This window comes from Harpia harpyja, chromosome 1 (genome assembly GCF_026419915.1).
Source record: "Harpia harpyja isolate bHarHar1 chromosome 1, bHarHar1 primary haplotype, whole genome shotgun sequence".
In the NCBI taxonomy this organism is placed as follows: Eukaryota; Metazoa; Chordata; class Aves; order Accipitriformes; family Accipitridae; genus Harpia; species Harpia harpyja.
The window spans coordinates 64,538,381-64,550,106 of NC_068940.1; positions in this window are offsets into that span (position 1 = coordinate 64,538,381).

The following is an 11,726-nucleotide window of genomic DNA, read 5'->3' on the forward strand; positions in this document are numbered from 1 at the left end:
TGGCTGATAAAATCAGCACCACTGCTATTCTCTATGTCTGCCCATATTTCTCAGTGAATTTTTGTCAGTCTCCATAAAACTTGATTCCAAAAAAACGCCAATACTTCCCTGTATAGTCTACAACTGGGTTCCCACATATAACAGAAGTGCAACATTTTGCCTTTTTAAGTGGCTACTGATATTTTTACAAATGCTATTTTATTTTTATAGGTCTCACAGCACATTTGAAAAAGACTGACTAGGAATTAATTCAAGCTCAAATAATCTTGACTAAATGACAAACTTTGCTGTATTATAAAAATAAGATAGCATTTCCAACAGCTTATGATTATAAAACACCATCTTTTGCAGATTATCAAGACAGGAGGGCAAGTAGATTTCTTTCTGTGAGGTCTTTTCCTCCTGAGTACAGAAAATGAAAATAAGTGCATTGTACATGGCAAACAGAAAATAGAGGTTAATATTATTTCCTTTCTTTTGCTTTTTGGAGGGACCTGTTTTATATTTCAGAATTTTAACAGAGAAGTAGAAGAATATCAAGACCAAAAGGGACTATAACTAAATCAGCATGACCACACTTCCTATACAGGCCAAAGAATCTCCTGCTATTAAATCAAAACTAAATGTCTTTGTAACGATGACAACCTAAATCATGTGTTTCAAAGGTCAGTTACCCTCATTGTTAAAAGATATGCACCTTATTTATTGGTCTGAATTTGTCCACCTTCGATTTTGAGCTTCTGGACCTTATTATATTCTTTACTGTTTTAAGGCCATCAAATACTAGAAATCTCATTTTCATGCACCTGTTTGTGGACTTTGATCAAATTACATCTGAATCTTCACTCAAACATATTGAACAGATTGAGCTTTCTAAGCCTTTCATTGTAAGTGACGTTACAAGAAACCCACAAACATTCTTACAGCTATTTCTGAACAATTTTTCAATAATTTTTCCTTTTTGAAATATAACAACCATAACTGAAAATAATATTACAGGAATAGTCTAACTTATGCCATTAGCTAATGTTGTCCTACTTCTCTATTGCTATACTATTTCTATGTCAGCAAACAGTACAGAAAAAAGTGATCTACACACCTAAACACATTACTCTGATCTTAGAGTACAAAAGATCTAAAACAACTTCTGAAGAAAATAAACCATTAAATATGAGGGTAAATGGAAAATGAGATAAAATGACTACCAACGTAACCCTGTTAGAATGACTGGATGTCTTTGATAAAAGAGCAAATTTTATGGACAAAGAAAAAGCAGGATAGGATTTATCCAGACCTCTGTAATACACTACAAAGAAGTTTTACATAAAATGGGGATTAATGATACAATTGTAAGAAGCAAGGGAGTGGCTATGGAGGAGATGTCAACTCCTGTGTGCTAGACCTCTGCCCTAGAGTGAGGTTAGTAGTGGAGTTCCTCAAAGATCATCTTCAGGAACAATCTTATAAATATTTTTAAAACTGCCTGGCATAAAAAGTAGGAGTGATGTCAATGCCTCCTAACCATGTGTCAAAACAGAGAACTGAACTATGATAAAGGAAAAACTGAGTGACTTGGGGACTGGAGTAATAGAAGTGTCATGACATTTAATAATACAAAGTATGAGGTTGGGACACAGGTGCAGTGCTCAAGGCCTCTTAGCAGTGTATACCAAATTGGATTTTGATGCCCTCAAGGAGAGGACAAAATTACTTATTTTCTCAGCATGAACGGGCATCAAAACTATATTTCATGGTGACGACAGAGGAACCAGGACAGGAACATCTTCCCTGAGAAGTTTGTGTGTTGCTGAGCTAAGCAACATCCCTACCACCAATAACAGATGGCCACAGTCCCACTGCCTTCTGCACAAACCACCCTCTGACTCAGGGCTGGGTCCGTGCACCTTGCCCAAGGAGGACAACAGAACACTGCCAGCAGAGGCAGAGGTGAAACAGGCACATCCGAGGTCAAAAGAACTTCCAGCTCCAGCATCAGATAGCCAAGATCCCACAGTTTGCTCTGTGCTCACCTCTGTCAATGGCCAAATCCTCCTAGAACACTATGTTGTCTCCAGTCTGGAGAAATGAAGAGGAAGGGAGAAAAGCCACAACTGAGTAGAACTTCCCAGTCGCAGTAATATGTGGCTATGAAACCTAAAAACACCCAGCCCTGCTAGAAGTAGGGGCCAGCTTTAAGCCCTTAAATCCATCTTCTACTCCCCCATGCTGAAATGAACTGCTTTCTATTTTGCTGCCCCTCTAACGGCTGAGTTGACTGGGGAAGAGGTGTGGGCAGAAGGGGCTGAGTACACAGCCAGCATAGCAGCAGCCACATGAAATTAATGCTTGAGTGATCTTGGCACCCTGAGCTGCTAAGAGAGGATGAGCTATGGGAGCAATTCTGTACCATGATGATTTTGCAGACCCATCAGTCTGTCACCATACACAACTATTTATGCCTAAATCTAGTTCTGTGACAGTTTCTCAGAAACTAATACACTGAAAACCTATTAGGGAAATGAAGATCATAACATATTAGTCAATCTCAGGACCACTGAGCCACCAACATGATGCAACCCTACAAGGCAAACATGACCTTAAATCAGAAAAGATCATTTCGGTAGGGTAAGAGAAGTCTTTATGCTATTTTACATTGCACTAATGAGCCCCTGTGTATATGGCTATGCAGAATTCTGACAACTTATATTAAAGAAAAATGGATTTAAAGTGGGACACGTGCAGAGAAATGTTACTAGGATGATCAGAGAATGGAAAAGCCCCTGTTTTATAAGAACCAAGTAAAAGAACTTATGTCTGCATAAAGTGATGTCACACTACATTTCTTCCTTACCCCCAGTTCCACCATTGTTTGTTTCTGCCTCAGCATCACCTGCACCTTTCAACTAACACAAATGCTCATGTAGCTATGCAATGAACTGGGTCAAGGAACTAATCAGTCATTAAAAAAGTTTTCAATCATCAGTTTCCTGATGGGGTTTATTTTCTGAGCATGTAACTGCTGGCACACAGAAAATAAGGCCTGAAGCTGAGGTAAGAGTAGCAATGCCAATTTATGGTGCAAGTGAAGATCATTGTTTGCTAATAAATACATGTTGAATAGCAACACCAAGAAGGAACATACCTGTTTAAACATAAGGACAACACAAGCTCAAAGAAAATGGTTATAAATCTATCAGAAATCACTTCAGGCTGGAAATCAGAAGGCTTTTAACTATCAAAAAGTACAGTTGTAGTTCCAGTTAAATGGACAAAAGCATAACCAGTTCTTACAGCAGAGCAACGGCTGCCTACTAGTGCTTTAGATGTTCTTTTTCAATCCCATATTTAACAATTATTCCGTATTTTTTATAATAGAGATATATTTTATTGTGTTGGAGTGTAGTATGTGAAAAAAACCCCTGATTTTTCAGGAAGTCCAGACTGGTAAATTAATAAATTAAAAAATGGTATCTCTTGTACAAACTAATAACATGATATCTGGAAATGCTACTAATAGTAATATTTACTGGTAAAATTAAAAGAAACTTCAGACCGAGTATCATTTCTCTAAAATTCCAAAATGACTCAGACAGCTTTTTTCAAATAATTAATCCCCTATATGTGGTATGAGACTTTCAGATGTGCCTTGTACGCCCTGGGATCCATTACACTACTTGTGACCTAATTTTTAAGAGAGGTTGGTACTCAGTATTTTGATTTTCTGGAAGTTGTTCACCTGTTTAGGTGTCTAAAGCCATTGATTTGACTCCAAAAAGGCAAAGTATGCAAAAATAAATATATGTAGTTAAAATTAAAAAAAAATTAAAATCACAAAACAAACAAAAAAAAAGGAAAACAGATTGCCTACATTTTTCATGTATGTTAAATGGGAGTTTAATGTTAAAAAAAGGAGGCACCCTCCAAAATCTTTGATGCAAGTTTTGAATATGGTTAGAGCTTGATATTTTGCATAAGAAACTTGACAAACTATGGAGTCTTGAAGCGTACCACCCTACAGCAAATCGTTTATATTTAACCATACATGGTAAGCTCTTACTTTTCATACCAATGAGTTGTACTGTAGCAGCTCCTTTGGAGTTCCATGCTGGGAGCAATGAATGTGCATTGCTTGCTTTGTTTTCACATTCTTTGCAATGAAATAGTGACTTAGGGATTTATTTTTCTAACAACTTGGTGGAGATTGATTATTAGATACCAGAAAATTGTTCTGTTACCATTTTAAAGAAATTATAACAAATTTAATTAAATTGAGACATAGAGTTTAAGGGTTAGCTGAATTTTGCTGTTGGGCATAACCACACAAACAAAATATTTTACATGCCACTTGTTAAATAACATTCATATGTGACCATATAAGCCTGAACTATGTCTAACACATCAAAAAACACTAACCAAGTTTTCAGATTTCATTTTGTTTTCTTCTCCCTCAAAGGATGCCCCCACTGTGCCTCACAGTTCTACAGCGGTACACTTGAAACACCTACTTTTAAAATACAGAAAATACACACAAAAGAACATATGAAAAATTTGAAAAACATATGCAAAACATAGTAATATGAAAGAAATGCAAAACTCAAATAATATTTACAAATACAATTGCTTTTATCATATCCTAAAATGCGTTATTACAGTCTTCCAGATATGCTTTTTAAAAAAAAGTTTGTCTATTCTGACATAAAGACGACCAGAAATGGGGGGGGGGGGGGTGTGCTCCAGTTGCTTTTTCAAAGTACCTTAAGACCTCAAAGTCTAAAAGTGGTTGACAGCAAAAAACATAGATATGGCAATTAAAAAATATGAACCTAATACCATGCTTATCATCAGTTTTAATCAAAGGATTAGAAACTTATATTTTACAAAAAATTTTATAAGAGGTCTCACCCTCACTCTTCTCTTGAGCAATACTGCATCATTATCACCTGCTTGATACTCTAGTACTGCCAAAAAACATTACAAAGCCAATATAAGCAGAAGGCAAATACTTCTGACAAACAAAATAAATTATGTTATACTGGTTATTCATGATATAAATGTACATGTGTGTATATATATACATGTATAAATGTCCTTACCTGTTGCAATATTAATACAGCTGTTGCAGCTGATTGATTATGTCACACTAAAGATTAGTATCAAAAAAATTCAGCTTGCTTTTCAAATGACTACCTTTATAGATGCGTAGATCTGTGGTCTCTGTTACTATTAATATTATTTTTTATAAATAATAAATACCATACAGATAATAAATAACAACATAAAAAATATTTTTGTGTGTTTTTCTTCATCTCATCCTTTTTTAATTTCTTTGTGTATATTTTATAATGTACATATTGGTACCATAGCACATATGTCTATTTATAAATTTAGATATTAATAATATTTTTAGTGAGAGCTATGTGATTGAATATGCTGCTTTTTTTTTTTTAAATCTTTGTTTAACACTTTGTGATACAGCAATTTGAAGGTCTGGTTCTAAGTTCAGTTTATTTCAATACTTGTTTTAATGGGTGTCATAGCTGAAAAAGATACCTCACAAAGATGCACAGATCCCAATGGAAGAGGTGCATTGTTGCCTGCACTTACTAAATCATGATACTCGTTTTTGAATCCCATCCACAAGTTCTGCAAAGGTTTTGCTTGAGATTGGGCTAGTAAATGATCATCTTCCCTGATGGCAATCAGTTGTTCTTCCAAACTAATCAGAAGGTGTTGCGTGTTTATATTTCTAACAAATAGGTTCAAAAACCACTGAAACTCTCATTTGGAAGGTTTTTAAACAGGTTAGAAAATTCTGTTTCTGTCCTTTTAAAGTGTACAGATATGAGAGGTTTTTATAGGTGAAACACTTGCATTGTGTTCAGCAACAAAACCAAAGCAAACCAAAAAAATCACATAAAGAGGGGAACACATCCAAACATCTGTGTTCAAAATGCTCTCTCCATAGTATGAGTTTCTTTTGAAAAGCAGTTACTTTCTCACTCATTGTTAAAACATCACCTTCACCTCGAAGGGACACATTAAGTGTGTTTATTTTTTGGAAACACCTGCTAGGTAGCAAACTACTCACAGCCACCTGCCATCACCAAAAAGGTCAGCAAATGTGGAACACTTGTCTTTTTGTAAAAGAAAAATGTGTAAAGTTTGACAACTTTTTTAAGCACTTTGCCACAAGTTAACCAGCAAACCTCTGTGTGGTGCAAGAGATTTTCATGGTCACACCCCATCTCATTACAAAGTCTGGTAAAGATGCTACTGTTTGAAGGGCTTGTTTTTATAAAGTTAACCACACTGATGTCATCCTGTAGCACTTTGTGCACTCCTGGCTCCAACTTCTTTGCTGCAATAGCTTGCCTATGAGTGATGCAGTGAAGGAGTTTCACATGCGGTGCTATGTCTGTAGCCTTACCCTGGAATCTCTTTTTTATTCCAGTCAAAGTAGCTGCTCCATCAGTGGTTACACTTGCCCAGTTTTTCCATAAAACATTGTTTTCATTAAAGAAGCCATTTCTTTTTGAGAATATATCTTCTCTAGCACAGCTCTCCTTGAGTGGCTCACGAAAAAAAAATAGTTCTTCATGCATTTCATTATTGAAATGCAAATACCATAAGCTGAGAGAAGTTCAAAACATCTGTACTTTCATCCAACTGTATAGCAAACCTCCCACACCGTGTAACTTGTTCTAATACTTGCTTCTTCAAGTCTTCAGCAGTGTCTTCTATGCATCTTCCAATAGTATTCACTGACAAAGGTATGCATTTTAGTTTGTTGCCATAATGTTTTGCATCTATTATTTGAGTGACTTTTACCATGGCAGGAAGAACAAGTGTTTCCCCAATGGTATGTGGTCTTTTGCTATTACCTAAGAAAATTCAAAGGAGGCTTCTAGATATTTATCAAGTTTTGTAAAGTACTGTATTGAGCATCACAACTTGAAACATAGCTGAAAACTGTGAAGGTCTGTCTTCATGCTGTGAATGCTTAGTTTCTAAAGATCTTGCTAATCCTAAGGGCTTCATACTACCATTAGCTGATATCTCAAGACACGATACACACTTAGAGAGAGGTTTATCATTAACGACACTGGATGTCAATCCATATTTCAAGCAGTCTTGATAATTTTTAATGTTTTTGATCAACTTATTGTCAGATCCAATCAGATTGCCATTGGTTTTGATCTTATGTGGCTGACAAAGAGCTCGTACTAGGAACAGGCTAAGCGTTAGCTCTGCCATTTTCCTATTGTTTGCTTGTGCTTAGTATTATCTTCAATCATGGTTTCTTTGCAGGAATATTTTAAGCCACTTGTCCATTTTGTGAGGGTTAATGTAGCTAAAACTAGATAATATAATCTGTAAATCTACTTAAGCAGACACATGTAAACTGCAATACACTGAAAACAAACAAGTGAGGGTGCCACTGTCAAACCCTCTGCGTTGTGGAACACCCACTCCTCCCCCAGGATACCCCATGTACCATACCTGCTGTGAGCATCTGATACAGACTGAATGAGGGCACCAGCATCCATTTGTATAATAAATATCAGTAAAACTTAATTTCTTTCTTTTTTCTTTTCTTGATAGAAAATAAATACAAGTGCTAATATTGTTTTCCCCACATGCCATTGGATAATCTTGTGTACCTTCTGGGGTGTGTACACCCCACTTTGGAGACCACTGGTCTAGATGATCACTAAGCAAATGATTATATTCATACAAAATTCAAATTCTTCACATCATTTTCTTACAGCTACTGTTAAAAAAGCAGATGTTTCTATCACTATCCTGCAGGCCTTGCTTCAAGTAGAAGTTTTCCAATACTACCAGTTTCTCGACAAAGCTATCAGGTGCAGTGTCAAAGGGGTATTGTTATATGTATTTGTGGTGGGTTGACCCTGGCTGGATGCCAGGTGCCCACCAAAACTGCTCTATCACTCCCCTCCTCAGCTGGGCAGGGGAGAGATAATATCACGAAAGGCTCATGGGTCAAGATAAGGACAGGGAGAGATCACTCAACCAATTACCATCGGGGCAAAACAGACTCAACTTGGGGAAATTAGTTTAATTTATTGCCAATCAAATCAGAGTAGGGTAATGAGAAATAAAACCAAACCTTAAAAACACCTTCCCCCCACTCCTTCCTTCTTCCCGGGCTTAGCTTTACTCTCGAATTGTCTACCTCCTCCCCCACAGTGGTGCAGGGGGACAGGGAATGGGGGTTGCATCAGTTCATCACACATTGTTGGACACTGACAGTATAAATCAAGAAGTGAAACTTTCACAAATACTGAACATGTTTAGAAGCCATTACTTAAAAACACCATCAAAACAATTTGAATTGAACACTGCTGTAATTTTCTATATAGCTACTGAAACATGAGTACTCTCTGGGCATCTGTAGGAAATTCAGTGTAGTTCTCTCTGTCTTCCACCATGAACACTGTTCAACTTGCATAATGTAATCATTCAGGGAGCGTTAGGCCTCTGACTAACTATAAAGTTTCAGCAAGGAGACTTGCATGCTGTGACATTACCTAACCTAAAATGCAGATTATTTTCCTACAATTTCTGAATTAATAAGACGTTATTTATGAAAACTGGTGATTTTGAATCTGAAAAAATTTAAGTGCAAAACAGAATATAATTCAAAACTAAGCTTTTTAGTAACTATTTCTAAAATTGATACAAGTCCCAATACTATTGCTTATTAAGCATAAAGTCTTCAATATGACACATTACATTAAAAAAACAGTAATAAAACCTATACCTGTAATCTGTTGAACAGACATCCAAAAATAAAAGACCTATAGTTTTCAAAATCTACTTTATCGCTTCTGTTCAAATCTCATGCCCTTTTGATATTTCTGGTTTCACAGCTTTAAAGAAGCCTATGTGAAATTCTTCCAGTGACAGAAGAGCATCGAACTGAATCTTAGTAATTTGATTGAAAAATCTTCCATGAAGGATCAGAGCAGATGGTTTTTGGGATCATGCTTTCCACCTTTTGATAAGAAAATAAAGTGAATGCCTGTAAGTTTTTGGCTTCTGAACTTAAGCAAACTTTCACATCTGAAAACAGAGGTAATCTTCAACACATTCAGAGTGCTCTTGGATTTTGCTATACCCACGTACCAGTACTTGCATCTGAAGAGACCAAGCACTGCTCATATGAAGTGAAAAGGCTACTTCAAAAATATGAACCCTTATACGTGGAATTTTTTGGATGGTATTGTAACTTGACAGTTCCTATTCAACATGACGTTTACCTTGACTGGAACATAGTTCAATCACACTGGACCAGATCCACAGTTGTAGGACACTAATGCAAGTTCCATTAAAGCCTTCTGAGAGTAGCAATATCAGCCTAAACTTTGATGGTTTGCTGCTGTCCAAAACCTGTCCCCTCAGGTTCCTGAACTAAATCTATGTCTTCTGCTCCATACCACTCTTTAGGGTGGAGCTCTTAATGAACTACATCCTGCCACAGTGAATTACAAGAAATAAACCAGCACCTTAAGAGAGTTTTGAAACTGGAGAGACTAAGTCAGTGGGAGAATAAAGATTCTCGAGCATACCTTGGTGAAGAAAATTTACGGTTAAGAATTACTTCTGTGTATTCTTGTTTGTGGAAGTAGCAACCTCTGATGACAAGCTTACAAAATCCTTAACAAATCTCAGGGCTGCTGAAATCAGCATTTGAAACTGGTGTTTGTCTTAAATCCTATTTTCAAATATAAGTATATTGTAAACTGGCATAACCAACTGGAAATTCACTTTTTGCCAGTTTAATTTCAATCTTTTTTGTTTGATCATTGATCAAATGCTAGAGCAAGGACAAGCAGTCAAAGGGAAGGGTGGGAATTCCTCCTCCAGTGGCACTGTTCTTGAAAGCATTCATAAAAAATTACTTGGGAATATCTGAGAGTGACGTGGCCACATACCAAGTTAAATCTCTTCAACTGTGATGTTATCTTGAGCAAAGCGAACTTTGATGCAGAAGATGCAGTGGTAGAAAGTTTGTGTATATGGTGATAATTCTTAGAGAACCACCATTATTAACAAGGAAACCCCATTTCTTCAAGGACCTCTGTACATTTTTACAGTAACAGTCAGAAATGCTGCACAGAATATAAGGACGTGTGAGTTCTCTAGTTAAACATAGGAAAAAGTATTAAGCAAAAAACAAAGCACAACATTTAAGCAAAATTACAGATTAAGGTACTGACTACTGAAGAAGAGACATTAACTCTGTTATGGCTACTCTACTTATTTTAATTTGTGCATCTGCAATTAAGGCAATAGTACCTAGAATAATTCCAATTCCAAGACAGGAACTTCAGTCAGAGTTACAAATGAAGATACACCACTTAAGTATGTAGAAAATCTTTGGGCAACCCGCCAAGTTTTTCAGGGAAATAGGCTAGAAATGTTACCCTATAAGAGTCCAACATGTCATCTTAAGGATAGTCAAACTGATACTTCAATTCTATTAGCACTGTATTCAGAGAGAATAATGTAGGTAGTCATGAATATGTATTTTTTGAAGTTTGATAGTTTTAAAGCTTTGGGGAAATGAAATTGGACACAGGGGTTGATGCTAAATGAGCCTTCAGGAATTCAACAGGTGAATTACTCATCAAAAAAACCAGAAAAAACAGCTCAAGAGCACAGAGATCAAAGAGGGCTCTAAAAAAAAAAAAAAAACACCAAACCAGAACAACAACAACAAAACCCACCTAACTATCTATCTACAAGATAACGGACTTCCTTTTTTACTCAGGTGATTTTCTGACTGCAGACTTTCTGCGGTGCGGAAGATTGAAATTTTAAGACCACAGGGTGGCAGCAAACAGCATAACAGCATAGTGTTAAGCAGTGACATTTTTTTCTTTCAAAAGAACTTGCACCGAAGAATAACCTTCCTGGTCTCTTGCTTTTTCTTAACACTAAAGTTGTGTAACTGGGATAGACAATGCCATGGCTGAGGAAACTTCCACGGTGACAGTGTGAAGGCTGTACCAGATGAGTTTTAGGATACAGTGCTGGAATGTATGGTGCTGGTATGGAGAAAACAGATGTATGCAGTGCTGCTGAATTGCTATTTTGAAGAACCACTGTTCTTCATAACAATACGATTCTTCAAAGATCCTTCAGCTGATGGGAATACTGAATCACAGCTTACTGTAGAGAATGAATATAGATAGAAAGATTAATACTTCCACTTGAACTCCCAAAGAAGTCTGCAGTATCTGAAGATCTGAACAAAGTATCTGAACAAAAAAATCAGGTTAATACAATCTTCTTGGATTTCCAAAAGGCACTTAGTTCCTTACCATAAGCTCTTAAAACAAGTAAGAATACCATGGAATGTATGGGTCCTCAAATGACTAAGCCAATGACAAAAAAACAAAAATGGGTAAAAGGATATTTGGTCTGTTTTCTCAGTAATGGCATTTCACTAATGGAATCTCCAAACGGTCTGTGCTTGGCCTTTGCTGTACAACATGTTCATAGATTATCTGGAAAATGGAGTAAACACTGAGATGAATCTCTGAGTATCCTCTGATGATGATACTAACTTATTCCAGAAAGATGAAAGGCATAGGGACAAGGAACTGAAAAAAACAAACAAATTTAAAAAAACCCCAACAACCAAACAAAAAAACCCCCACAACTTTCTAGTCCTGACTGGGCAATAAAATGGCAGA